General features: G+C 30.8%; 1 protein-coding gene across 3 annotated transcripts in view; it reads left to right on the top strand.

Annotated features, from left to right (window-relative positions):
• The window catches only part of LOC142320217 (protein FAM136A-like), a 601,155-nt gene that overhangs the window by 321,937 nt on the left and 253,866 nt on the right, over positions 1-25,352 (top strand). For all 3 annotated transcript variants that reach the window (XM_075357909.1, XM_075357910.1, XM_075357911.1), the window contains one exon: positions 6,999-7,044. The gene's annotated coding sequence lies outside the window, so the exon portion shown is untranslated. The remainder of the gene's footprint in view (positions 1-6,998; positions 7,045-25,352) is intronic.

The following is a 25,352-nucleotide window of genomic DNA, read 5'->3' as shown; positions in this document are numbered from 1 at the left end:
AGCTCTACAACAGTGTTGCCAACTTTTTTCAGTTAAATTTCTATTTTCATTTATTTAAAATCAATTTTAGTGAGTATTGTAATCATTAAAAAAGACTCCCTTATGCATGAGCCCAAAATTATGAAAAAACCGATAACATACTTTAAAATTTTGATGCCAATATATTAAAAAAATTTGTTGTGATAATCTTGGCTTCAAAAATTAATATTAAAAAATTTAAATATAATTAAAATAAATTTAAACTTATATTTGAAAAAAAAAATGAATAGCCGCTTTTTTTTACATTTATTTTTTACAATCTTTGTTTGTATTGTAATGTAGTTTTCATAAGAAGCTAAAAAGAAATAAGTGGTATGTGAAAATTTTCTATGCAATATTAGACATCCGAAAATAAATGGTGTAAAAAAGAAATAATTAATGATCTAAGCAACATAATATACTCTAATGCTATTGCGGGAGAATTATCAATTAACCTTCGCAACTGTATTGAAAATATAAAAAAAAAAATTGATACAAAATTAATATTTCAAATTACTTATATGAACAATAAATATTAATATTTATGTTAAATTACTAGTATAATAAAAATAAATATTTAATAAGTAAGGTACATTAATTTTCCATTAATATAAAACTTCCATCAAGTATCTAGTTATATCTTGTAAATATTAACTTTAAAATTGCTTTACATCATTATTTACATATATAATCATAAAGGGTCTATTATATTTGCAAATGTGAACAATTGTGCGTTCCACACAAGCAGCATGATGATGCTCGACAAAGTGTATTGTTTACTACTATATGGACACAAGCTGTTTGTTTTTGTCAGCTTTTCACAAAGTTAACTGCAATATTATTTAGCGTTTATTTTGCTAAAACTAACACAAAATCATTGAAACATCATTACATTAGTATCAGTAAATATATACTGACAATTCGGACACTGACAATAGAATGATATTAATTAAAAATACGTATAAGCTATAATTAGAAATATATTAATTACAAATAGTTTATCTTAGAAGTATACTTTTAATTGCGAATAATGTAAAAGGTTTATAAATTCACCTTATATCCACAGAATTACTGGACCGAATTTGATCAAATTTGGTCAGATTAGTTCTATATATTGGGCATTGATGCCATTAAATTTTCAACTTAAAATTTCGGGGGGGTAAGGTTGTAGACCAAGGTCACCCTCAGTATTTTGAGATTTCGCTTAATTAAAGTCATATTTTTCTTAGGCACATATGTTAACAATTCAAAAATAACAATATTTGCAAAATTAAATTAGCGTATTTTTTTTTTATATACTTGTTAAACACCCCCAAAATGACCGATTCTTGCCGTTAAGTTTTAACACAATCATTTCAGGGTGTCGTGGAAGTAGTCTACCTCCCTGTCTCACGTTCTCATAGGGCTTCCCGTCGGGGTCCTCCCAGTTTCATCAAGGTGCAGTAGCCTTGCCTTCTGGATGGCCACTACACCCCTCCGCTAGAACAAATTACCGTATTTAATTCGTGCAGGTGTAACGGTATTAACGGCGCCGATCGGAACTAATTAAACTAATCTATTTTAAAACTTATATTGAAAAAAATTACTTTTAGGTAAAAGAAACATTAGCAATTACAATCTGATTTGTAAAAATTTTTCGTCAAACCAAATTTTACGTAAAATGTTGGAACTTTTCGGATTCACAAGAGATTGATTAATAAAATTTTTCTCTTCGGTGATTGTTTTTTAAAGTTTTTTTCTTGTCTCAACTGCCACATTGCATAGAAAATAATTATAATTAGTATAACTGAGTGCAACACTAATTTAATGTCAACACACATTTGGGTCTCCACATATGTGCCAACGCTTTTTCATACGGTATCATCACCAGTAATAATTTCATATTATAATACTCCTTTATTTGTTCTCCATAAAGAAGAGGAATTTATATTTTCTCATTTCCATTGTGAAGGACGGCTTTCAAACTCATTTTAGAGAAATCTATGAAAAATCTTTATTCTGCATGATGATGATCCTGTCCTAGTAAGTCAGATAAAAAATTTACATTATTGCAATACAATATATTATCAAGTAAGAACAGCTGCTCAATTCTTATTGCCTAACAAGGAAAAATTTATTACCACTTTCTATTGAGATTCCATCCTTGAAGCTTCTGGCAGCATTTCAGCTCAAACAAATTAAAATTATGAACCAGATTATTAAGTATGCGCAATTTTACGAAATTCAGTATTCACAAATAGAAAATCTGGATCCTGCTCTTCTTCATTGCTTTTTAAACAATCATACCCTTCATCGTTATATTTTCTTCTAAACTTTTTAATCATTAAAGGTTTCTGGCGGAACTGGAACAGAAAACCCTTCAGCGTATGGAATTGGTCTTATGGCTGAAGAAAAAATAGAATACGCAAGAAATTTCTTGAATTTACTTTTGATACCTTTGATTTTTGTGATACAAAAATAACAGTCTCTCGACTGGTCCTAAGGCTCTCTATCCGTACCATAGGAACAAAACAGATATATGAGCCGCTTCCCCTCTGGGTCAGCTGCTTAGGAAAGTTACACAATAATAAAAGCAGATCCGAGACTTACCCTGATTACACCCAAAATTTTGTATCAAAATTCAGTGAAATTTAAAATTTAATTCACGAAATACATAGAACAAATTTTTAGCATGATTTATACATCTACAAGCATTTTTTTTTTTTTGTTGATATCGCCACATAAGTTTGAAGCTTGTGCATAGGATGTAGAAATGGAATTTTGTAGCGTATGAAAAATGACCGGGATTGAAACCCGGGACCTCCGAATGAAAGCTATACGTCGCACCGGAGATCGGTAGTTTTTATATATTTTAATAGCAATAAGCAAAATAGTATATTTGAAGTACGATTGAAAACAATACACATCTGTATTAGAAAAAATAGGAATAAAACAAAAACACAAAGAACTAAACTACCGTTGGTATTCTCATAAAAGTTAAAAGGAAACTGATTCGTTGATATGGATTAATCTTACGGTAAAAATGATAATTGAAATAACTACATTAATGATGATTTAATTAATAAAGGATAATTATTAAATCATTACCGTGATAAATTACATTTATTTTTACAAAAAGGAATGAGTAATAGTAAACAGTTAGTATCCACCTCATTCTATGTTATAATAACATATTATTCTCACTGGTTACTCCTCCAAATTATTCCGCTCTGAGCCATTTATAAATCTGCAGATATTGATATTTCATTATTAATATTAACACTGTCTAATAAAAAATGTTTTACAATGTCATTTACAAGGAATAAATGAAGACTTCAGGAAAAATTTTGAGGTCGTATTTGGAAATAATAAAGCAAAATTATTTTCTGTTCAAATAATTTACATAACTCTACTAGTTCAATGTAATTTTCAGTGCAGAAGTTAACAATATTATCACTTATATAAAATATGTTAAGATTGTTTATAATGTATTATAAACAATACAATAAAATGGAAAAATTATGTTACAAATGTTGCAAATTAATATGTTTATAAATGTATTATAAACATTTACAAAAATGTATTAAATTGTTTGCTTAAAAACTTGTTATATATATTTAGTATTGTTTTTACGCTTTTATATTTTCTTCTATCGGAAAACGGCCGTTACATTTAGAAGCTTATCGGTCACGTAAAAATGATTTTATTAATCCATCTGTGTGCTGGAAGTATTGTTTACATCATCTAACTAAAACGTAAATGAAACGAGTCAAATCTTTTCAATTTTTTTGTATTCAGTTATACGGTAAAGGTATACGATAAAATTTGTAAAATAAATACGAAGGCTGTAAAAGATTACTCAACATATAAAAACAAGAATAAATAAATCTATACTGATATTTTTACTGTGATATGATCGAAATAATTCCAGACAGTTGGCATGCTATCTATTCGACCTTATTTAACCATTCCATAATCCGTAAAATGAGAAATATATAATAATAAAATGTGTTAAAGCCCTAACAGTTTTTTATTTATTCATTTTTCATTTTTGTATCGTTTAAAAATAACTTTACGTGAGGCCAGCTTCTGGGGCTGGGCGGCAGGGATTCCTCGGAGTCGTCGCTTGTCGATCATCCCCTGGGGACGCCTTCCAGTCATACGGATTCGGATAGCAGAGTGCCTGGCTGATCATGCAGGGAATGTACATACCATATGGCTTAGATCCGGCCCCTTCATGTTAGGGGGGGGAGATTTTTTAGCGGGTGAGAGCCCCGCACTGCCGTCAGTGCGGGCCTGACGGGGGCTGGCAGAGCTTTTTCCTCCCCCTACGAAAAGAGAAAAAAAATAACTTAAAATAAACATATCCTTATGTTTGCTGCCCGTGAATGGTATATATTTCCATTTTTTGAACATCAAATTAATCATTTTATACCCAAAAAAAATATTTGTAGCTTTTTTGAAAAATCTGGACGTATTCTAAGTTATTAGATTAATAATCTGGTAAATTCTATGTTATCGTAAAAGAAATACTCTCTCTTAAGAAGAATTTAATATGTTGAAATGTATTTTTATATTTGTACATAAAATTGCTCATTATGGCTGGGATTCAAGTTTTTGTATGTATTAGAAAAAATGTTGAAAACCTTTTAGTAAATGGACCAACAGGATTTTCATCTTATCAAAATGATATAAAAACATATATTAAAAATTATTATATATTTTAATATTTAATTGTATAATTATATATTTTTTTCTCTCTTAATATCTGATGTATGACAAATTATTTTGAACTGTGTAAAGTACGTGGTTCAGGGTTTGAATGTATTTCATTGTTTATTAGCTGCTTACAAATACAACTCGATTATTCATTTTATTAATTTACAATATCCTTCAGCTGATAACTACCCAAAGTTTGAAATTTTAGTAATTATTTAAATTTTCTAAATTATATTTAATGCTAGAGAATGTTTTAATTGCTTAATAAAACCTTATTTAAAACTTTAGATCATTCTTTTAATCATAAAATTAGACATAAGAATTCTTAGATTACGATTAACTGTAAAAAAAAATTGATTGACGTAAAAATACGATTGACGTAAAAAAAATAGAGTTAGAAGGCAATTAGCTAGCGAAAAAGAAACGGAACATCACTTTTTGAGTAATCTATTATTCTTATCAGCGTGCTACTTACAACCTGAAATGTGAATGTGAAGCATACTTACCCGTAAGTATGCTACACGGGTAAGCATTACTTACCGGTGAATGTGAAGCAACCTGTTCAAAATCGGTATTTTTTGCAACACTCAATTTCAAGCGATATGGGGAGAAAATTACCTCAAATTGAGTCGGAATTTACAAAGCCACACGTAACTCCAACTTAATATTTACAAACATTTCAAAACTTAGTGAAAGATATAAAAACAAATAACTTTAAATTTCTACTTTAGTTAACTTCATAGCAACCATCCTGACCCCGCAGGGGAAGTCACCGCTGTGAGGATCCTGGTCGCCACACTATCTCTTCCGTTACTAGCCCTAATGGGCTTTACCTAAGGTCGTCTTTTAGACACCCTCTAAACTACATAATACAGTTGCGTCATCAATTTGGTATCTTGTCAGGATGCCACCGATGTAAATTCCTCGGCAAACATTTCCATCAGTGTATTTACACAACCTACTGTTGCCTTCGTATCGATCACCTACCATAACTTACAATCCTCAACTATTACATTAACCGATTTGTGGAAGCGCCATTCCCGTAACTTCCTCTAACACCAAATATTTCACGCAAATACACTTGCTAAATATAATTTTAATTAATTATGCACTCATATCATTACTTGAGTCTTTAAATACGAAAAATACATGTCATCGTACCTTATTGTCATTCCTAATAACAGAATTTATTACTCTTACATATGACTATTCTTAAGATAATTTGGTTGGCCTGTCAATGTTATTTTTCCTTGATTATCATCTTTTGACTCTTAAGAAAATATTGAGGAGGTTCTTTAGTGTTGCTTTACTCAACGAGATGAACCCGAGGACGCCTAAATGCAATGATATTCAATTTTACCAATCTTAATTTCTCTTACTTCCCCAAAGAGACGTATTAAACCTTACAGTAATAGTAACATCATAACTATTACAGAAAGAAACGCCACTCTGCCTGATCCCTCATGTACATCAGGTTTTTACAACTGTATTTGATGCTGGGGGAGATAATGGTAAACTAGTGACAATCTATAATTTAATACTTAGTTAATAAAAGAATAAAACATAAATTGTAGTAAAGATCGGTAATAAAAACAGTTAAACGGTTTGAATCATATAATATTTTTTTTATTTTTATAGATTTTAATAAAATATTCATCTGTATTACCAATGCTTAGCAAAAATTAAAAAAAGTAAAAAAACTTGATGTGGATATCACATGACTTCCTTGTACGCCTGTTAATACACATTTTTTCTCCACTTCATTTAAACTTATTTCATTTGAAAGTGAGTTACGATCATCCAATTCTTTGATAAAGTAGAGAGTTACACAATTGCATTGTGGTGAACACCACTTCGCATCACGTTTTTTTGTGGTGTCCGGATAAGCATTTTATATTAGTTTATATATTAATTTTGTTTCACGTCGTTCAAGTAGTTATGTGGTGTATGTGAGAACAATCCAGGGAAGGTGCACAACTAGGTGTTACAATAGTCCTAAATCCAAAATTTCAACATCCTACGGCTAATCGTTTTTGAGTTATGCGAGATAAGTCCGTACAGATGTCACGTAGAAACTAGTCAAAATGGATTAAAGGACGGTCAAAATAGATATTTCCGTTAAAATCTGAAAAACCGACACTTTTCGCGATCATAATACTTCCTTTACTTCGTACAAGGAAGTAAAAATATATTTAATATTTATAAATACTAGTTGGGTTATTTGTTATCTAAAAGTTTGTAATTTCATACTTTTAATGAATATTATTGTATTTTTTTTACAGGTAAATCCTGATTTTCTCCTCTTTGAGCTTCCACGTTACATCACTGGTAAGTTAAGAAATCGATTTTCATTTCTTTCTATTTGATTTTATTCATTTAATTAAAATTATATGACACTGAACTTGCAAATAAATTTATAAAAACAATCCTTACTGTTGTTTTACTTAAAAAATATATTGTTTAAAAATAATCAAGTTAAAAATAATTCTGGAAACATAATATGGCACATTATAAGCAACTTGAGGGAAAAGCCTTACAAAGTGTATTTCCTGTGTATTTCTTAACCTTCTCTCAAAGAAAGCCTTTACAATAAATTTCTGTTTGTTGACAGTTCATATCTGCAGGGTGATATACGTAAAATTAATATGAATTCACCTTTGTTCCACCCTTCATTATATATATCAAAAGCGAACTTCATGCGTAATAAATTGTCAAATGTAACATCGTAATAAGGAGTTCAAAACTGGATAGTGGACTGTGTATATTATATTTGTATTTTATATATATATATGTGTGTGTGTGTGTGTGTGTGTGTGTGTGTGTGTGAGGGGTGTGGGGGGGGGGGGGTGTGTGGGTGTATGTGTATGTATTATATCTATAAAATATTAGAACTTTATTTTTCTGTTTTAAAGAGATTCTCTTCAGAATCCGAATTAACAAAACTATAAACAGTGTAATATAGACATATTAGATATATATATATAACTAATTAAATACAGAAACCTTTTGGTGTACTTTCAAATTAATCTATCTTCCAAACAACTAAATCGGATTAAAATCAAAGTAAAAAACCATCTGATAGATTTAAAAATACTGATTCTGATTGGTCAGTGGTTAAAAAAATAGGCTTTTAATTGGTTGAATTCCTATACTATAATGACCCTCATTATGATTCCAGCCACGTAAATCAAATGTTATAGCCGTAGAAAAAAAATTATAAAAGAATATAATTATATTCTTATATTAATATAATATAATATTAATATAACTATATATATAATTATAATATAAAATAAAAGCAGTTATTAATTTATCAAAACTTCGTTTTATAAATTAATAAATTTTTTCCCTGACAGTTTACCTGAACTAAATCCATCGTTAGATTTAACTTTTTAATTTAAGGGTAATATAATTAATCTGAATTCTTTAATTTAGATTGGGTAGTGTAACAGTCATTTTCATATCAATCGTTTTCTTTTTTGTTTTTTTGTTTGTTTTTTTTTTATTAATAGGCAAAAAAAAATATATATATAATAGGAAACATATGAGCTGTGCAAGTTTTAAGGCAAAAAACCTTTTAGTTAAAATAAAGTTAACTTCAAAAAACATGGAAGTAAACACTGTATTAATTCCGTGTATACATCATATTGATATGAGAATAAGGAAAGCATTAAATTGTGAAAATTATGATTTGGAAATTCTTGATATAGACATAACAGATCATTAATTAATCAGAGTAATACTTCATAATTTTTGTCTAATAAATAATAAAATTAAGATAACTTTAATAAATTTTACATAAATATTGATAAGCTAAAGGCACTAGGACTCTCTCATCTCATCGCGAAAAAGACCGAGACCCGGTGTGAGTGCCCTGCACAGGGTGCTCCCACTAGAGGCATTGGTATCAAAACCGAATCCCGGCTTCTGGGGTGGAGTTCAGGAAAGACATAGTCGGGCTTGGATACGCCGCCCTAGGGTTTAGAGGCAGACAATGAAAAGATCTACCCGGCGGGCTAACCTGTCGGACTAGACTTACGGCGGCGGTTGGGGAGGCTCGTTTGAGAATAGAATAGATGTGCTTTGCTTTGTTGTGGATCCTGTCCGGGGGGTAGGGTGGTAAAAAAAAAAAAAAGCTAAAGGAAAAATTTTATTTTATAAATTGAAATATTTTCTTCAAATAAGGTGTATACAATGCATTTAACTTATTTTTTAACGTTTTAACTGAGTGTTTGAATTCGGTAAAAACCTCATATACAAGTAAAATTAAATATAATTCCTTAAAGCCATGGATAAATTTAATCTAGTACGTAGAATTGAAAAAAGCAAATATTATATAAAAAGGAAAAAACGCATCCAAATAAGGAAAAAATACTGAAGTTTTTCTTTTGAATTTTATGCCCTGTCTAATAGATGATAAAAACAAAGATCAGCAAATAGCGGGTTTATTCTTAGATTTGAAAAAAGCGTTCGATATTGTCATATCTTCCTTGACAAACTATGGAAAGCTGGAATAAGAGGTCAATGCAACATATGGTTGAAAACGTACTTGAAGGGAAGATCTGAACTGATCAAATTAGGAGAAGAAATGAGCTGTCAAGGTACTGTTAAGTACAGTATCCCATCCGGTTCTTACTTGGAAATGTTTTATTTATTATATATATATATATAAATGATAAATGATTTATATAATAACTTTACATAACAGTAGAGTGACAACATTCACAGGTTATAAAGCTAGAATTTATATACGATATAATGAAAAATATAGAAGATGACCTTACAAGAATTAGGTCTAAATATACAATTTTATCCAGTCCTTACCGCCGTGCCATGTTATCACCCGCTTGGCGGCCTTTTCTCGTTAATTACTGCTTTGATCTTTGTCAGATAACAAAAAGAACATAAATCCGGTTACTTTGCAAAATAAATTTTATAATATTATAAATAGCATGAATCTAAATGTTACAGTTTATACGAATGGCTCTAAAAGCGTTAATTCTGTTGTTTGTGCTTTTGTGGTTGGCAACAGAACATACATCTTTGGCCTCCACAGCATCTCCAGTATTTTTTTGGGGAGCTGTTTGCTATTAATAAGGCCATAAGTATTATTAGCCCAACATTTCAACATGTACTACTTTGCTCGGATTCCATGATTGCTATACAGGCGATTACTGACGTGTACTCCAGACACCCTGTTGTTTTGAGATTCAGTATGTTATTTCGCAAATGACTAGACGTAATACAACTGTGAGCTTTTGTTGGATCCCCAGTAATATAGGAATTCAGGTAATGAACGCGCAGATTGAGCGGCAAAAGAGGATTCAGCTTACTTTTAGCAATCGCGTTGCTTTTAATGATCTTGTCTGTTTTTTGAAGAGAGTAGTTCACTATTAAGTAGCAAAACGAATGGAATAATACCATGAACAATAAACTTCACAAAATTAGAGCTCCTCATGTAGAAATAACCGTCGATAGTTACTATCTGCCGTTTCCGTAGGGTACACTAGACTCACTCATGGATATCTGATAACGCAAACGGATGGACCCCTTTGTGCTCGCTGCTACTGCCAACTAACAGTGCACCACATCCTTGTGGATTCTATCTGATTCCCATTGCGTCGAAAATTAAACCTAGGGGCTAACATGCGAATTATTGTAGGGGATAATAAAATGTTACCTTATGTTTTACAGTTTCTTTGGGCCGTCCGTTTACAATCAAGTATTTGAATTACTGCAAGGATTTGAATTACTGTTGTGTGTCTGCGGGGAGGTCCAGTGAAATGACACCTGATGTTTGACTGCCCTGCTCTTAGGGGGGGGGGGGGAGTTAGTGACCAGGCCACCCTGGAACTTAGAGGTCAAGGGGAAAATTGGTCACTCACAAGCAGCGAGTCAATGTGGCGAGAGCAGCATTGTCGGACCGTGTGAGAGTTCCTTGGTGTGGTTGCTATTTTCAAACATCAGTAGTTTACTTAAGGGAATGACTCCTACCGCACTGCTGTCGGAAGCTAACCTAGAGATATATGGCTGACCACCAGCCAATTAACGCTTCAAGCGCTTTAATATAGTGGACAAGTACTTTCTGGCAATCAGCGATCTACGAGTGACAGCGAATTGTTGTCTAGACGAAGGAAATTTTAATTTATGGATGTCATATATATTTTTAGTAGTTGACGGGGTGCGCCTACCCATTTTAGTAAATATATGACAAGTGATCGATTGGGACACGTAAGCCGGTGGTGCATGGCACCGCGCTTAGTCCGCTCACGCTGTTAGATAAGCTCTAGAAGCTATTTAGGACATTAGTTGCTAAACTGTTTCGTGGGTCAGTAGCCGTTTGTGACACAGAGATTCGGTCTTATGCTTTAGGGTGACCGAATGGGATGGTGGCGGAAGAAATGCCAAGCAAACCAATGTTCTGCAGTGAGTTTCAGATAATCATGCCAACTGTTGTTATCCAGATGGTTATTATTTTTTTCTTTAATTGAGATATATAATGTGATATATCTTTGTTTATTACATAAAATATATCGTATCCAGACGATGATAACACGGAAGCGTTTTTTGCCCAGAAACCCTCCCAAAAAAAAAAAAAAAAAAAAAAAAAAACGGGTGAAACTCTGTCTGGGCGGTTATTGATTTAACGTGAAACGTTACAGATCTTGGATGATGTTCCTCCAAGCTACAGACCAACCAACTCATCTGTAGAGTTAAATGGGAGAGCCACCATCGTATTTTTTGAACAAAACTGAAAGTCTCCAATGGAAAATTTTAGTTTCTTCATTTGGCCAACTCTACAGATGAGTTGGTCGGTCTGTATGTCAGCGAGTCACTTTTAGTATATTGGATTGAAATAAAAATGAGACACGTAAAAACGAGACTGCGTAATAAATTTAATTTTAACATAAAACAGACATTAAGTGGTACATGATATTTATTTCGACTAATATTCGACAATTTTATTACAAACGCTGCAAGAAAGACCAAACCTTCGTTGAGACAGGTTGTTCTGTTAAACATATAAAATCACTAGGACGCGGGGCGTCCTAGTGATTTTATATGTTTAGCCGCTATAGAACATCTCAGAGAAAGCTTCGCACATATTCCAAAGAAATCAACTCGACTTGCTAGTTCAGAGGGAAAGATGTAGGATATTCAAGATGTCCGGACGAGACCTACAGCGAAGGCCAAAGCTGAGTTCATAAATCACCGATGTAAATGTCTACCCAGGCATTTGCATAGGTGGCATCCCAACAAGACCTGACTTATTACTGTGGGATGTAAAAAGTTATTGGGCAAAAAATGACACCCGTTAAAACCCATCAGGGCTTGGAACGGTGGCGGTGTGGTGTGCCGACCGGAATCGTCAAAAGGCGGGTGTCTTCCCTTACGGGGTTTGGGATGACGCCGCAGCTGCAGAAGTAACGTCCGACTTGCTGGCTACAGTCTGCAATTAAATCGACTTCAGGTGGTATGTACATCGCATTACAAACGGAAGCCATATAGATCCAAAGTGAATGTTATGTGACAAACTTGAGATGTTTTTCTATAAAATGAGACCTTTATCGAATCTGTGAGTTACCTCAACAAATTTTTATATGCTTTTAAACCTGAAAGCCCTTTTTTAAACACTGTATAACGAAATCTTATTTTAAATAATTTTAGTTAAAAAAAAAAAATAAATAATTTGTTGTATTTAATTTTCATATACAAGTTAATGCAAGGTAAAATAAAAATTAAATTTTATTCAGTAAACAGTTTATATTTACACAATATAAATTTAAATCTAATACAATCTACAATATAAATTTATTATAGATTTGTTAAAAAAAAGTTTAAATTAAACAAAAAAAGATGATGTAAAATTGAAATTGTTTAAATTTGTTTTCTTTTTAAAATCTTTTTATATGTATAATTCTACTGTTGCTACCACGTCAAATTTTCACTTTATATCGTTGAGGCACGTATATTATTATGGGAAACAGGTTATAATGACTTCCTTAATATAAGTGATAAATAGCTGCTTGCAATATATATTACACTGAAGTCTTTAAGTAGAAGTCGTGCTTAGAGTTTCAACCTTAAACAAGATTGCAAGGCCATAGTTGTGTGTAATTCTACACCTGTGACAATGATTAATGCTAATTCGACAACAGCTACGCTAATGTATTATGGTGAAAATTGTAACATTATCCGAACTAATTGCTCAATTTTTATTTGTGTCAATAATTCATAGCAAGGTTATTTGACATTTTAAATTTCATTCATTACCTGGCACAGTAAGGTATATCTGGCATGAAAGGTAAATATTACGTAAACTACGTTCATACCATTGATATTACACATCATATGAAAAAAGCTTTTAAAAAATTTATTTTAAAATTGTACTGCAACATTTTGTAATATATTTTCATTGACATATTTAATACATGTTATATTTCTTCAAAACAGAACAAACATTTCACACGAAAATGTTATAATATATTTAAAAATATAACTTTTTTTTATAATGCAGTCATAACTGATATAAATTAACCGATTATACTAAATAAAAAATATTTTCTTCCTGATGTTAAGCGGGAGTGTTAGACACCTGACGCGACCTACATAAAGAAAATTAAGTAAGAAAATTTCAGCTTGTTAAAAATTTATAATTGAACTTGGTATTGGAATGGTAGCATATCATTTTTTTGTACGGAACTCCCAGATTTAAATCCCATTCAAGGATATATTTTATAGCTAAAAAATTTCTGACACATGTGCTTGTATAACCACAAGCTTCGTGAATATATAATGATCTAATCATGTAAAACATAAAAAAAATATTCCAGATAATGAACTGAAAATAAAAATGATTAAAAATCTAAATTTTTCATATAAAAATTATTATTAATAAATTATGAAAAAAATTGCAGTTTCATGGGTAACCAGTAAAATAAGTCTATCTGTTCTTTAAAAAAAAAAAAAAAACTGACAAAATAGTTGTAGGATTTTCCCGCACTTGGCTTTTTTCTAATGCACGGCTTAACAAACATACACACAATTTTATTTAAAATATTTATAATTTTATTTAAATATATTATTTTTTTGTTTATTTAATTCAATAAATTGGCTTGACGGTTAAGGACGCCTCCGATAAAATGAAAATCAACTACATTATAAATCAAAACAATAGATTCAACGTTATAAAATTAGAACGGCATAACAAAGTGAAGGTTACAGACGAGATCAGGAAGCAACGATCCGATAGAATGAAGAAATACTGGGAAAATCGAAAACTAATACAGAAATTCAAGAGAAACTGAAATATGGATGACTAAAGTGACCCATTGTGGCCTCAAAATTAAAAAGAAAAAAAGGTCAATGATTCCAACTAAAGCGCGCGCACATACCGTATTTCATTCGCGCGGGTGTGGTGGTGCAAGAGACCACATTAAATACTTTTTTACACTTACAATACAATTCAATTATTTAATTCTACCGCTCACCAATGACGTTACAAAATATCAGACTACAGCAGCTGTACATCAATGCTACACTAGCGCTCCTTATGTTGAGAGGGGATACTACTGACGCAGTATGATCACTTAGCCAGTAGTTAATTTAGAGCATTTTTTGGGGCGGGGGTGACATTTTGCAAAATTATTATTTTTGAAATGTTAATTAATGTGCGTAAGGAAAATATCACCTTAATTAGGCGAAATCTCAAGATAGTGAGGGTGACCTTGCTCTACAGTCTCACCCACATGACTTTAAAAAATTTTTTTTTTTTAAAAAGAAAATTTAATGGCATCAATGTATAGAAATAATCTGACCAAGTTTGGTCAAATTCGGTCCAGTACTTCTAGAAATATAAGGTGATTTAGATTGCGACACCGAACACACACGTACATATCTACATCCGGAAAATTTTAATCCAGTTTTTTTTGGGTTCCTTAGACGTCAAAACGTAAAGATCCGGTGAAAACCGCATATGTCCAAGATGGACTGATTATAATACATTCCCTTCTATAGCTATAGCACTAGGCAGGAAGTAATATTTGTTACATTCTTGGTGAATCACTCTCTCTCTCTCTCTCTCTCTCTCTCTCTCTATATATATATATATATATATATATATATATATATATATATACACACACATATAAATGTTTTTTCTTTTATTTATTTATATGTGTTCTTGTTGCTAAGAAGTGTTGAAAAGTTCCGCTATTACATAAATATAATTGCATCTAATTTACTAATAACATAAATATTAGTAGAATAGAAATAAATTTATATGTGACACCTTGAGGTAAACAAATTGACAAATGTAAAGTACTACTTACTAGTGACCATGAGAAAAGTAGCCATCCAAGAATTCACACTGATTAACTGATATACAGTGGAAAGAATGTGTATCTAATAAATTTTAATTTTCATTACTTATTTTATTAGTAAAACCCAAATATTACCAAAATATATATATATATTTATTTATATAAAGCTGTATCTATATCTAGTGCAGCTGTATCTATATCTAGCTAATACGAATAAATATTAAACCAAATTATTTTTAATTAAATTTTTGTATTATCTGGCTAAATTAGCCAGATAATACAGATAATTTTAGCTATTTTGGACATTTTGTAATATAAAATTTCCAAAATAGCTAAAAAAATATTACTGATTTCCCGTCTATATGGCGCTATAGCAGAGCTATAGGTGTAAAAGGGAAAGTATTGTAATCGGTTCAGTTTGGGCATATGGGGTTTTCACCAGATCTTTACGTTTTAACACCTACGGAACCCAAAAAAAACGGGATGGAAATTTTCCGGATGTTCGTATGTACGTGTGTGTGTTCACTTTAGGTGTCACACCCTAAATCACCTTATATCTTCAGAACTACTCGACCGATTTTGACCAAACTTGGACGGATTACTTCTATATATGGGGCATTGGTGCTATTAAATTTTCAACTTAAAAGGTCAAGGGGTTGAGGCTGTATCTCGAGATTTCGCTTAATTAATGTGTTTTTTCCTTAGGCACATTAGTTAACAATTAAAAAATAATAATATTTACAAAAGAAAGATGTTTGTAAAATCATAATCCAACCCAAAAAATTCTCTAAATAGCGGCTAAGTTGGTATACTGTGTCATTAGTATCCCCCTCTCACCAAAGGAACGCTAGCGTAACACTGATACAGCTGTTGTAACGTCACAGATGAGCGGTAAAATTAAACAAATGAATAATATTTAAAGTGTAAAAAAGTACTTAAGTGATCGCTAGTACCGCCACACTCGCGCGAATGAAATACGGTACGCGCGCTCTCTTTAGTTAGAATCATTGAATTAAATAGTCAAAAAATATTATTTAATTTTTTTTTTTGCTCAATAACAATTATAATCACAATCGGCTCTCCTGCGGAGCCATAAATAAGTTTCCTGACAAAAGCACATGATAAGGAGGTCCTTAAGGAACCCCCAAAATAAATAATACAAAATAAATAGTTGCAAATCAACATAAAGTCCAATATGAAATTTCAAGCTCAGTCATAAATCACGAACCAATAATTTCAGCACCTTATTCCACAAAACAAACATTAATAACAAATAAAATAGATAAAGAAAGAGAAGTAACAAGAAATTAGGTACGAAATAAACTAAACTTGACGGTGTTAGATTCCAAACTGTTACGCAGGCCCTAAGTCGAGTACATGAGCATGTTTCAACCGTCGGGCGTCTCTGCTGTCAGTAGATTAACTGAAAAGTGGTTTACATGATTCTCAAGCCTCTGCAGGTATTTGACATTGCGCTGTTGTGCAATCTCACGAACCGACGGGAGCTCCAGATAATCCTGAATCTCATCACTCCGAGTGAACCACGGCACACTTAAATAAAAACCAAAAAAATTACAATGAAATTGTAAACCGTACGGTAAGAGTCTCGCAGATATAATTTCTTCCGCTCAAAAAACAAACATTTCTGTAATATAAATAAAACTGTTTTTAACAAAACGATACCGATATCAAAAACGGTAAGACACTATATTTCAATTATCAAAATCTCTTATTAATATAGTAAATTATAATTTTCTTTAAAAACAAATACATGTTAAATATATGTAATAGACAATAGATATATACAATAATAGATAATAAACAATGTTTAAGCGTTCCACATTATAAGAAAAAAAAGAAAAATTTGTTACAAAACTCTTACCGTCCCGATTTCATTTATATGTAATACATATAAAATTTACAGAAATAATACAATTCTTATGATTATTTGTTGTTTAATAAATGAAACCGCGCCGAGTTTTGTAACAAATTTGTCTTTTCCTGCTTACTATATGGAACACTTAAACATTGTTTACTGTCTATCTATTATTGTATATCTATTGTCTATTACACAAAAATAAAACAAGTATTTTTTTTAAAGAAAATTCAAAATTAATAATTCAAAATTCAAAATCAAATTTCATTGTAATTATTTTGGATATCACTGTGTTTTGTTAGATTATTCTTTTATTTTTTTATTTTTTTTGTGAATTACTGATTGCTATCTTATGGATTTATTATTCAAATTTATTGCCTTTCTAGAACAAAAAAATTTAATTTCACGGCCAACGTTTTTGTTGATAGTCATATCATTCACTTCATACCATATTATTCTTTTTTTAATAAAACTAGTATAATGACCTTTTAAAATTGTAGATCCGTGATATAATATTGAACTTATTACTTTTTAAGTGTAACTCTCGATTTTTATCGTTAAATTCAATTGGTAAAATCGAATTTATTTCTGTTTTAATTGTTCCTTTTTTAATAAAACTAGTATAACCTCTTGTAAACTAATACTTTTATTTTTTTTTTTAAATAAGTGATGGGAATTAAAAAAACTGTTTCATATTCAGTACTTTCGTTTACATAACAGCATTTACTATTAAAACAAGCTGTAGTATATTTTCATTTAAATTTTATTATTTTAAGTACATTATCATGTTTTTGTACGCTACCTAGTACTACCAAGTACTACTATCTAACAGCGCGATTCGTAAAGGTATATTAAAAAATGAATAAAATGACTAATTCGAGTCCCGCAGTTCATCAAATGGAAAAAAAACGGTGTCTAACAAAATTCGAGATATTTTTTGAAAGTATTCTTTATTTCAAATCTAATTGAACTGAATTATAATGTTTTCACCCTTATTTATTTTTTCGCCCATTTTCATTTCACTGTTACGTTAGGTCATGTTTAGAACTGTAAACGTAGTTCTTCGACTTCGTCGCGTCTTACTGACGAAGTTCTAACGAACTTCGTGATGATAAATATTTTTAATTAAGTTGTGTGTGCAAGCCGTGCATCAGAAAAAAGCTGCGTGACAAAAAAGTCCAACTGTGTTGTCAGCTTTTTTTAAATTAGATTTTAATTAATATTCAATAATTATTTTTAAAAAATGTAAATAATTATTAAAATATGTTTAGTTATTTCAGTGCTTGTTATAATTATTATTTTACGTAGATTTTTCCGAATGAACGATACCTAGATTACATAGAAATATATTATTTCATATACAGCCATAATTTAATGGAATGTCTGTCACTCTCTTTCTCTCTCTCTCTGTGCGCGCGCGTGTAAAAAAATACTATTTATTTAAAATGTCTGGTTTTGACAGAAAGAATGAAAATTTTACAATAAAATGAAGCTAATCTTTGATCTTAAATTTTATACGTTTGTATAACTGCCATGTTAAAAAAACAAATTGAATTAAAAACAAAAAATAAAAGATATTCAGATTTTATTCCTGTAAAATATTGATAACTTCTTTTTAAGGAAAATAAATAAATAATAATAATCATGGCAATACTATTAATATTTATAACATCCAATCAGTTGAGTAGTGTACCATATAGTAGATATGGACGATAATGATTAATGGATTTTAATGATCAATTATTAGTATTATCTTAAATCTTCTACTACATTTTAGTTTTCTGTTAAAAAGAGAATACCAATTATTATTCTTTATTTATAAAAAATTAAATACACAATATTTTAAATTCCATACACATCTATGATAATCTTCAAATATTTTTTGAAAAAAAAAACCTTAATATTTAAAACTTTAGTAGGATTAAATACATTTTTTTAAATGCATAAATTGGCGTGTTTTGGTTATTTCTTAGTTCAACTAAATTATATGTTTGTAAACCTAAATCTAGCATGTAACCACTAAGCTAAACAAGCAGGGGATGAAATATTGTGTAGAGGATGGCTTAAAAGGTTGAGCCTCTTATAATCCAATGTAACAGATAAAAAATAAAACACAGTAACTCACTTCAATGTTTAGAAGTTTGTTAAACTAAAACTACACACAAAATTAAATCTATGAGATTAAACATTTACGTATACGGAAATTAAATGTATATATATATGTAGCCATATTCTTTTGTATATGTTTGTCGTTTGTATCCCACTTTACCATCTTGTTCCAAAAATTATTTGAATGCTGCTAACATAAAATTAATATGTGTATGTTATGAAATAAAATGAAAATTACTCCAATAATCTCAATAAAATTCAACATTTTTTCCCTTTAAATCTCAGCTTAAAAAATATAATGGAAAAATAAGTCTTTGATAAGTTCTTTTTAGATAGATTTCTTAAGAAAGCTACCTATTGTAATGGGTACCATGTTTCGACTTACGACATATCTTCGCGTTCCACATCCCCCAGACCCCAAAACCACCGTCAGCTCAGAAGTTTGTACATATATATATCACGTTCTTGTGGACACGATAACTGCCGTAATTTAGCGCCAATCACTTTATAATTGATCCTTAAAAATAACGCGTTCCAAAATTTCGGTCAAGTTTGTTAACAGCCAAAAATCGGACCATGGGGATGGAAATGGGGGAACTTTTTCTAAAAAAAAAATATCGCTATAACTTTTTTATTAAGTAAAATATCGAATTCGTTTAAAGTTCCTATTATTTTTGGATATTGGCCTAAAACGCATCTAATTAAAGTTTTTTGATGTCACCAACCATTGGCCCAGGGGATTGAAAAAATGGGGTTTCGAAGACAAAAAAAATCATACCTCCCTAATAAGCACAACATCGAATCGGTTTAAAGTAAAAATTTTTCTGAAACAATTTTTGATATGACCAATCCTTACGGCAAGAGATAACCAAAATGTTGCTGGAATTGTAAGAAGATGGGACTTACCAGATGCTAAACATGTGAAACTTTTTTCACATGCAAGCATTGTCGTATTGACTAAATTTGAAGTTTTTCTTAACTTTAAGGTAGAAATCATTTTTATCTCCTACTTAGTACCGGTGAAATCTATCTCCGCCTTCCGTTGTACCGAAAGGAATATTTTTAACTCATTGTTTAAACATAAATTTAATATCTCAAATTTAGAGTACTTATTTCTGTTGAGTCATAAGTAAGATTAAAAAACCAAATTATTTTAATTAAATATCAACTCCTAAGGAAAAAATCTGATTTGGGCACCACATACTTCGTTGTACGCCAATTAAATTACCTATACTATTTTTTTTTTAAATGAAAAGTACATAAAATTTTATTCACTAATAAGTTCATATATTTTGTTTTTTGTTTATTGAATTACTATTTATCGTAAAACATTTTTTGCAATCAGAGGTTAATATTATTAATAAATCAATATGTTTTATTAATAAAAAGTTAAAAAACTGAGATGAAGTCTGATTCGAACCGATATGCTTTTCCCTTCTAAGATCCAGATATTTCATTAATTAAAATTTCATTTAGCTATAATTCTAGAACCAACGAAAGTTATTTCCAGTTATGATATATCGTTGAAAAGCTCTCAATGAGAGATTATTACTGTAGTTAAGAAAAAGTCCAAGATCCATTTTTTTTGCATTTTAGGTTTTTTGGACACTTTTGGTTCAGTCAATTGCAATAAAAAATAAAGGTGCACAACTACATGTTATAATATTCCTAAATCCAAAATTTTAACATTCTATGGCTATACGTTTTTGAGTTATGTGAGATAGATACGTACATACATACGTAATACATGTGTACCTTAAACGCTGAAAAAGTAAAGTCTGTTGTTACGGATGTTTCCTTAGTGAAGAAAGTGATCCTTAACGAAAGTTTTTACTTTTCCTGAGAGATGGGAATTATCTTACTATTTTATAAAAATTGTAAAGTTTTTTTTTTAACCGACATATCTTGTTCCAGTTGAAATGCAACAGATTAAAAATAATATTTACTCCAAGTTGCTGTTAAATTCTACAACACCAATCTTATTAGGGTTACATTTATATTCACTAATTTCCATATGTAATCTGAACCACTTGGTGACAGAAGCTTGAAATTATGCGGAAATTTTAAGTTACAACGATATAAATACATATTTTGTGTTTTTCTCTTTGAATTACCCAAGAGCTTTTCTCTTACGCAAACAGGTACAACAATAGAAAAAAAACCTATTATAATAAATACCACAAAAGCATTATTATTTTTAATTCCATTTTCTATCATATTTTTGTAAAGTTAATTTTCTGCTATAGTGACAGTAAAAATTAAATTTCGTACTAAACTGAAGGTTGATCCAAATTTGTGCTTAAATTAAGTTCAACTAAGGCAGATAGCTAAGATTTTTTTTCGGGGAGCTAAGGGGGCTGATGATAAAATAATAACAGTAATAATAATCATAAAAACACATGACTTCCTTTTTTTCTCCAGGTCTGAAACATCGTCATTGCACAAAACAATAATTACATCTGACAAGGGCTACTCCCCTCTAAAACTGAATGATGACAATTTCTACCCCAATATCATTACAACCAGTGATAGGATCCAAGCATGGAAATCTATGGCACTTCACAGTAGATTTCCCCATTTCCCCAGAGAAGATGCGTTTGGTTAAAGGATGGGTCTCTATTTGGAGAAACTGAAGGGTTTATCTATGCCATCCAGGACTAGGTCATTGCGACAAACAATTAAAAAAGTTCATAGAAAATCAGGATATCAGTGATGGTTGCAGAGTATGCCATCACTCATCTGAAACAATTATTCATTTGATAACTGGACGCTCCAACTTGGCTAATACGGAATATCTGCATCGCCACAATCTTGAAGTAAACATTGTTCATTAGGCATTGGCATTAAAATTAGGACTTGTAGATGACAGGGAGCTTTGTCTGTAGTTATGAATATAAGGCCAAACTTACACTGGAATGTGAGATTTATAGACTTATTATGATCTCCCCATACATACTGACAAATTTGTTGCTGCAAATAGGCCAGACATGGTTCTACACACCATTAGAGAAAAAATTACTCTTCTCATTGATGTCACTGACCCTTCAGATCACAATATTAATAAGGCTGAAACAGTTAAAATAACCAAATACAACCCCCCGGCAATAAAATATAAAGAAATTTACAGGCTGAACTCAATAGAAGTTATTCCCATTGTGATAACAACAAACGGATTAATTAAAAATTTAAAGATGTACATAGAATAAGTTGGCCTGAATTCTAAAGTCAAAATTCGAAAAGCTCAAAAATCAGTAATTCTGGAGACGTGCAGGATTGTACGTACTGTGTTAAATGCACCACAGCATTGAATGAGGTATGCCCCAATGACCTCTAATAGTGAAATTCCGGATGTGAAACTCCGACACAAAAAATAATAATAATGAAAATAATTTTTTACTGAAACGGTTTATTGTACTTTACTGCGTTTGAAAAATACAAAACATATGCTTAAATTTAATACATCATTTACTCCAAAAGTATGAATCATAATGCTAGTATATATTTTTTTTCATAATACACATTTATACTTCACACTCACACATTTACACTCCAATGAAATTTATGAATTATTAGAAAGCTATTGGTCGATTTTTCTTTCTCGCCATAACATCTAAAACTTCATCAGAATTAACAGTAATATCTCCATGCACTGACAAAGAAACTAACGAACTTAATCTTCTATCCCCCGACTTATTACGTGCAATCGTTTTGACTCTCTTCATTGTGGAGAACGAGCATTCATTAGTACAAATTGTTACCGGAAGAATCGCTAAAACTTGCAAGAGATAATGCATATTCAGCAATTATTCTTTATTGCAGCGATCCAATACTTCAATCACTTCTAGATCGCATTTTAAATTTAATTGCTTTATTTCCTCTTACCAAATAAGATACTCCGCTTGGAGAGCAGATTCAGAACAATTATTATCATAATACATCGCTAAGATTTTTAGTTCATCTACTTTTCCAGGAGTAGCTGAACCTGGCAAAATAACTTGAAACCTTTTTTAAGAAGGTAGCATTGTTATTGAATTTACTTTCCAAATGCTACTTCAGTGTATCGATGCAGGGATTAAAACAAGATACTCAGTAATATTCTTCTGACGTCTTAGTATTGTGATTTTCTCTATGTCCTTGTTTATTTGCGGAGTTTTTATTTCAGCTTCAAAAATCTTTCCCCGACAATTGTTCGGCAGTTACAAAAAAATTTTCTGCGCCATCTCTCATTCCTTGAGATAATGATAGTGTTGATTTGACAAGTTGAATAGCGTTATTCAAGTCAGTAGTCTTGTTTTGAAGTATTACTGACAATGGTAGAGTAATATTAAGAAGGTTTTCACCAGTAATGAAACAATAAACTCATAGTAATATTACTGCGAGAAAAGCATGAACTGTAGGCGATGACATTGCTTTTGATTGTTGTGAGATTTCTTCTAGATTCAGTCTAATACATTCAAATAATTTGATGAACATATCAATATTCGTATGACGCTCAATAAACCTAGTTTCAAACAAGCCTGTAAGTCATCTTTTCGATTTCTCATCTGGTCCGTACACACTTCTGCTTTTTTTAGCACATCGATTTCATGTGAATTATTGTGAAAAAAAATGGTTATTTCATCTAATTGGTTATTGTCGGGCGATGGGGCCTGCAGCCCCCATCGTCTGACAATTTCGTAGGGCTATTGCCTCCTTAGCCCCCTCCCCCCTGGATAGATACGTGCGTGTACTGAACCAGATTCTTTTGCTTCAAGCATGCTCCATCCTTCTCACTGAATTTTTCGTCTCCAAGAATGTAATCAGTAATGTGAATAAATATTTAATGTAAGATTTCTTGGTAAAGCAAATATTTTTTTTTTTTTTGTAAAAAAATGACTAAAAGATTTGTAATAAGAAAAAAATTGCAATACATGATTTTTTAAAAATAAAATAGTTATTTTCAAAATAGATTGTAAATTTTTATTGCTTACAATTCTGATATGTAATTTATAGTTATTCTAATGACATAGTACATATTTTATAGTTGTAATAGTACACTACTGATTTAATTGATTAAGGATGGATGTCATAGTTCCAGTACATTTTGAGATCCAGTTGTGAGGATAGATAGCTACAATAAGAGCTTATTCCAAACCGTTCTAAGTCATTTTTTTATCAAAAATAGGTTACAGTGCTTATCTTGAAGTCAAGTCATATGAGAATATGCTGCACTGCTTTATTTTTTCAAATAGCACTATTTCTCGTATAATATTTAATTACTCCAAACTGGCCTAAGTCATATATGTTTTTTTCCAAAGAAGTCCAACTGACTGAGTGGCTGCAATATTAACCACAATATACCACGCAATAACCGCAATAAGATGTGTATGATGAGTATACACGTTTATACTATTAGTTTTACTGAATTATTGAAAGTACTAGGTCAATCCTGGTAAGTGTATGACTGACTATAAACAAATATCAAAAACAGTAATTAAACAAAAACTTCCATTCAAACTTCTTGATCAGCGAGTACTTAATTATAGCAAGGGTTCTTAAAATAAACCTACTAAACACGTTTACTTTAGCAGTCCAGATACACATGAAGTATCGAAGAAAAAAGTGCAGCTAAATGAAGCATGTGATCTCATTTCAAATATCCAGCCACGTAAGCAAAGAAAAAAAGAATAATGTTCTTCAAGTTTTGCAATATGTATCCCTTAATGCTGAAGAAAAATGTTTTTTATGATAATGGAAACAGAGAGTAATGGAATGAACCACCGGTTTATGGAGGAATCGGTGAAGAAAATGAAACATTTTTGTAATTTTTTTATTCTTATATTTCTGATATTTACTGAAATGTTTTCCCCTTTCACCAGAATCTCTTACATCTACAGGTATTTTTTTGTGTAAATTCGTTTTTTTTAATAAATTTAGTATAATGAAATTTGTAAACGGTCATTATTTTCTCCTTGTCATTAGTCTTAAGTAAAATCATTAGCTAAACAATATTACTTAGTTCATTTCAAACTATCCTAAGTCAGTTACTTAGGATACTTTGGAAGTGGACTGTAATTTTAATTTTGGCATACGTAGCTACACGTTAACTCTAAAAATAGGAAAAAATTAGGTAATCTTTCACTATTAGCACAGAAAATATTTACAAATTTTCAGCTGAAATTTTTCACTATTACAAAAATTTTTAACGTTTTTTTTTTTGTTTCCCAACAATTTAAAAAAATGGTTTAGGAGTGTTTGGAGTGTAGCTCTTTGAAAATAACATCTGAAGTTTTGATGATTTTTTCTTCACAAGATTCTAAACATTATTAAACAATCATTTGTTAATTTTG

Source organism: Lycorma delicatula, chromosome 2, assembly GCF_047948215.1.
Source record: "Lycorma delicatula isolate Av1 chromosome 2, ASM4794821v1, whole genome shotgun sequence".
In the NCBI taxonomy this organism is placed as follows: Eukaryota; Metazoa; Arthropoda; class Insecta; order Hemiptera; family Fulgoridae; genus Lycorma; species Lycorma delicatula.
This window is presented reverse-complemented; position numbering and strand designations above follow the sequence as displayed.